Here is a 6,256-nt window from a genome sequence, read left to right on the forward strand (position 1 = left end):
TAACTCTTGATATTAACAAACACACCCAATGTTTCTATGGCATTCTTTCTGCAGCATTTTCTTTATTTCAAACCACAGGTCTGCTTGGAGGTTTATGCAGCAAGTGGCTAATAAATAAAACCAGAGACTCTGAATAGTGTCATCACATTGAGAGACAATTGCTGGATTCTCTCATTTAGCAAAGAGCTCGCATCTTTGGAATTCATGAGCTGGTATCATTTATGGGATACCTGAGATCTACCTTGCTCCTTTTAACATTGCCATGCTACTCACTATAAAAAAAGGGTAGACTACAGAAGAAAACTAAGGTCACCACTTTCCGAAAACTGAGTTGTAACCCACCCACTGACTTCATCACCTCTCTCTTCCATGTAGAGTAATGAATTTCACTTTCCTCAGCATTGATCTTGAGTTCAAATCACTCCATTGTGACTGCTGACAAATCTTCAGATTCAGGACTCCAAACTCCAACTCCTTCTGCAGCCCCTGCCGCCATGACAGCTCCCAGGGCAGTTGTTTTGGGCATCCAGGGCTTTACTACTGGGATATACAGAATGTCTCATTGTGGCTGCATAAGGATTTTGTTGGTGGTCATTCCTCCAACTGTCTGCAAATGACTGAGTGGAATTCCACAGTCATGGGCATCCAAAATCTCCCAGGTTTGGAAACAAACAGCTTCAAATGCAGCAAAAGCAATAGAGCATTTATTGGTGAGCTGAGTGAGCCCACAGATGACCCCTCTCACACTATGCTCCCAGTAAGGTGCATATAACCCTGAAAATGTAGTGATGAAATAGCAGTCATAAGAAGTACCTACTTCTTTAGCAAGTTTTTCAATTTCCTCTGAGGTCTTTATAATTCCAAGATTATCTCTTAGCCAATGAATAACAGCACTAGCTGTAGCTACAGAGCCTTTCAGTGTGTAGTACACTGGTTTGTCTCTGCCAAGCTTGTAAGCCGCTCTGGTCAGAAGGCTATGTTCAGAAAACACATTCTTAAGGTCTGTATTACATATTAAGAAACAGCTTGCTCCATACGTGTTTTTGGCTTGTCGGTCCTGGAAACACATTGGTCCCACCAATGCAGCAGACTGGTCCCCCAAACACCCAGATATTGACACACCTTCCATGGCCCCAGCTTTCATTAGGCCATAGATCTCAGAGGGACTCCAGACATTTGGAAGAGTTTTCACTGGAATTTCAAAAAGTTTGCAGAGCTCTTTATCCCATTCCAGAGAATGAATGTTGAAAAGCATTGTCCTACTTGTATTTGTTACATCCGTGCAATGGAAACCTCCATTGGCCCCACCTGTCAAACTCCAAATAAGCCGTGAATCAATGGTCCGGAAAAGAGCTCTATCTTCTTCAACAGCTTTTTGAACTTTTCTCAATTGTCAAGGAGCCAACAAAGTTTCACTGCACTGAAGTAAGTGCTAAGTGGAAGGACTGTCTTGGACTTGACAAACTTATTATTTCCTGGAATTCTTTTACTAAGATTCTCAACGATAGAGTGGATCTTAGATCAAGCCACACCACAGCATTGTAGAGAGGCTCTCCAGTTAACTTGTCCCAGACTACAGTGGTTTCCATCTGATTACTGACACCAGTAGCCTTTAAGTTGAAAATATCAATATTGAGATGCCCAAATTTCTCATGTTTTCTCTATACACTCATAGACAGACTGCAGAATTTCCTTAGGGTCTTGTTCCACCCATCCTTCTCTTGGAAACTCTCATTTTATTTCCACTTGATGATGACTAAGTAGTTTGGCTGTTTTTGAATTGAAAACCAAACAGCACGTTGAGCTTGTGCCCTGGTCTCCTGCCCCCACCAATTGCCCCCAAACTGCTTTCTTCACTGCTGCCATTAAACCAGCTTGGGATCAGCAGTCTATTGCAGTCCGTTTACCAGGTGACTGGTGTGGGGGGGCGCTGGACTCCAGACCAGAAGGCTAGGCGGTGTGTGACTACAGAACCCCAATAATTTCAAGGTTTATAAGAGAATGAAAAAACAACATTTTTAAAATAGCATTTTTCTGCGATAGTATTTTAAGTTCCATGAGTAAAACCAACAACAACAAGTACCGCCATTTGACATTTCTACCTATATTACCTGTTTCATACTTCCTACATACATCTAATGGCACTTATTAATCAACGTTTCAAGTTTTCTAAATTAAAAAAATGCCATTATATAATAAGTGCAGGGACATAATTTCTGAGATCTTTCTTTGTATTGATTAACAGGTGTATTTATGCCTATTCACATCAGTAATCCACAGAACCAGTGGTGTGCTAGCAAATATTTAACCCACTCTCCAAAGATAAAAAAGCCTTAATTTGTAACATTTGACAAATTCTGTGGTATAAATACACCAACTATGGATGATTTCAAGCTATTAATGTGATGTCACAGAATGGTATGGTTTGGAGGAAATAAGAATAATCAGTTTTCTTGAACTATTATGTTCTTGAACTAGTACTATATATACAAGTTCAAATGTGATAGTCACCATTGTTTTTATCACAAATCAAAAATCTTAAAAAATAACAACCTAAAATAACTTTATAATTATGGATTTTCCAAGCATTTTGTTCAAAACCAGATTTCCATCCTTTATTATATAATATGCATTTGCATCTACTCACTGGTTTTTATTCTAGGCTTTTGCCAGCACTGGCTGAGAACTAGATGGGCAAATACACGGTACATGCACCATCACTGTTCCCCACAATATCTTTGTATGTATCATATGCATAACTATAGTCCTTCCTCCTCAGACTTAAATCCGTCATCCTTCTCAACACGGCACTCCAGAAAGCCATTTCCAATTAAATATCATTTGACAAATGGTTACAACTGCTTTACCAATCTCTACTTCTAGTTCTGATCATCTACTCTTAGTATCAACAATGACTAACACTTATGGACTTCCTTGCATGTGCGAAGCAGGGCTCTAAATACTTTATGCATAAAAACTCATTTAATCATCCTAATACCATTAAATAAGTTCTATTTTTAAATCTGTTTATACAGATAATAAAATCAAGAAACAGAGGTTAAGTAAATTGTGCTAGTCTCATAAATGGAGAGCGTGGAATCAAAACCAGACATTTTGACATTCTTATTTCACTTTAAAATCAAGATTTTGATCCTCTTTCTTTTAAAATATTTTTTCTGTATGCTTTTAACATCCACATCTGCTCAGTTCTCCTGAAGTCCCTGTCTCTACTGGCCTTCATCAAGCACATCTATTAAGATGATTATCACACTGTGTCTCTCATTACTTTGATCAAAATTGAAAGCTATATCATACTTTTATGTTGTCCAATTCAAGACTATAAAATCAATTGTCTTCTTCATTCACTCAGATTTTGAGTTCTAAGCACTGAACTGAATTTTTCCTAAAATAGTAACAGAGAAGTTAGACTGGCTACTGTTTCATCTCATTCTCTATCTACCTAATTGAGTTATTCCTATTTTTTTTTAGGCATGATATACATTAAGTACTACTTTTTTAATCCTTAATTGATGTTATTCTGTGTTTCAAAGTGGCATAAGTGCATGCTTTCATTCAAATGTTTTTTGACTTATATTGATCATGTTTACTTTATTATAATTTAAGTCAATATCATTATTTACCTAACAAGGTGTTTATGTACAAATATATAACATACAATTTCTTCCTTTGAAGAAAATGAAAAAAAATTTTTTAATTAAAAAAATCAGAAAATTAGAGATCAGTGATGAATTGAAAAGTGCTCTATAGGTACAGTGGTTTTAGATAATATTGAATAATTTTTAGAGTATCTGTGTCAATTCTTCTTTATTATTCATCATTCTGAAATTTAAGAATGTTTTAAGCACATAAGTCACCTAAAACAAATGATTTTGAGTATAATGTATAATATATAACATAGTATATATTCGTGTAATATATGAGATATATAATATAATATAACACACATTAATATAATATGTAATAATATCTTACATATATAAATATATATTTTTCTCTTTATATATCCCTTATCCTATGGCCTTGCCCTTGCATTCTTTTTTTTTAAGATTTTATTTATTTATTTGAGAGAGAGAAAGAGAAAAAGGTAGCAACAGAGTGCATAAGCAAGATGAGCAAGTGACTACAGGTGGGCAGGAGAGGGAGAAGCAGGCTTCTCACTGAGCATGGAGCCCAACGTGGGCTTGACTGCAGGACCCTGGGATCATGACCTGATCCAAAAGCAGACGCTTGGCCTTCTGAGCCATCCAGGTGCCCTCACCCTTGCATTCTTTCCCATCTCTGGGATTTTATTTTTCCTTGTATGGGTACTATTGGAATTAGGAGTGATATTAATACTTCATCTTAGAAAATGAATTTTTTTGCAGTGGGCTCTACTCTTTGGTTGTTTCTTTTGAGAAAATCATCAGAGACATGAGGGAGTCCTAAGGCATCATCTAAAAAAAGCCAGATGTCTACCAACCATAAGTCTGCTCTATTATAAGGGCCTCATTTCATCAATCCTCTAGTCCATCAGAAGGATTGGCTCCCACAGTCTCGCATGGTTCATTCCCCTTCTGTTTACCCCCCCTTCATTCTTCCCTTCCTTCTCCTACCAATCTTCCTATTTCTTATATTCCATAAATGAGTGAAACCATATGATAATTGTCTTTCTCTGCTTGACTTATTTCACTTAGCATAATCTCCTCCAGTCCCGTCCATGTTGCTGCAAATGTTGTGTAATCATTCTCTCTGAGGGCTTCAGAGGGGAGAGGGATGGGGGATTGGGATAGGCTGGTGATGGGTATTAGGGAGGGCACATATTGCATGGTGCACTGGGTGTTATATGTGAGTAATGAATTATGGAACATTGCATCAAGAACTGGGGATGTACTGTATGGTGACTAATATAACAAAATAAATATTATTTAAAAAAATAAAATGAGATAATCTAACTTCCAGGGAAAGTCGCCATCACCTAATTGTAGCTACTATAACAAAACCAGAATAAATCTTACAATGCCTTTAAAAAAAAAAAAAAGGATTGGCTCCCAACAGTTCAGTATTCTGAACACAACGTTTTACAGAAAGATACACATAATTACCTAGTAGCAGAAAACTGACTTTTACCCTAGCCAGGTTATGTTAAAGAATACAAATCTGTCTTCAAGTCATGGTAAATTTTACAATAATGTATATGCTATATCTTAATATAGTTAGAATGCCATTTCTTTTTTATCCTGTTTATGAGGAAAAAATCATAACATATTGTGCAGGAAAATTTTAAGAAATAAAATATCTACTTTTTCTTGCTTCATTCTCCAAGTATACCTTTTCATTATTATATATGCAATGGAATTTTGGTAAGAGTATATTATGATAGAATTATTTCTGCTTTTGTATTTCTGAAAAATTATTTATTTTGCTTTCACTTAAATATGTATTATATATTATATTTTATTATATTTCACAATTAAATCATAAATGTGACATATATATTTTTTTCCAGGAGGAGAGTTCTAGGTTCCTAGATATTTTTTCCCTCTCAATACTGTAAATATGTTCTTTTACTATCTTTAGATTTTGGTTCTGACAAGGCATCTGCTGCTATTCTGGTTTTTGTTCCTTTATATACAACATGTCATTTTTAAGTAGCTGTTTCTAATTTTCCTTTTGTTATTGGTTTAAAGCAATTTGATTATGATGTACATCAATGTAATATTCCTATTGTCTCTTTTGCTGAAGGCTTATTAAGCTTTTTGGACTTGTAAGTTTATATTTTTCATTAAATTTAAATATTTTCAGATGATATTTCATAAAATAATTTTTCTATCCCTTCTCTTTCCTTCTTTCAAGTACTACCATTATGCATACATTATGTCCAGAGCCTACTGAAACTATATTCAATGTTGTTGAGTTTGTACTCCTCTGTGTTATATTTTAAATAGTTTCTACTTCTATATTTTAAAGTTCATTAAACTGTTTTTTTTGCTATGTCTAATCTGATTTTTTTAAGCTACATGTCAGTGGTTTTAAAAGTTTCAGATGTTTTCTAAAAATTTATAGAATTCTGAATTGAGATTTTTTGCAAATATTTTTCATATCTCCATTTTATATACTCTAGTTTTCCTGTATCTTCTTGAATACCTAGAACATAATTATAATTAATGTTGATGTCTTATATATTATCTTAAATATTTATTCTATAATCAAATATTTATGTGTCAGTTTCAATAGGTTTTAATTTTCTTTTTTTTTT

General features: G+C 34.7%; 1 pseudogene; it reads right to left on the reverse strand.

Moving 5' to 3' along the window:
• Positions 1–219: 219 nt before the first annotated feature.
• On the reverse strand, positions 220–1,866 carry LOC100466938 (annotated as a pseudogene).
• Positions 1,867–6,256: the final 4,390 nt, after the last annotated feature.

This window comes from Ailuropoda melanoleuca, chromosome 8, assembly GCF_002007445.2.
Source record: "Ailuropoda melanoleuca isolate Jingjing chromosome 8, ASM200744v2, whole genome shotgun sequence".
Classification (NCBI taxonomy): Eukaryota; Metazoa; Chordata; class Mammalia; order Carnivora; family Ursidae; genus Ailuropoda; species Ailuropoda melanoleuca.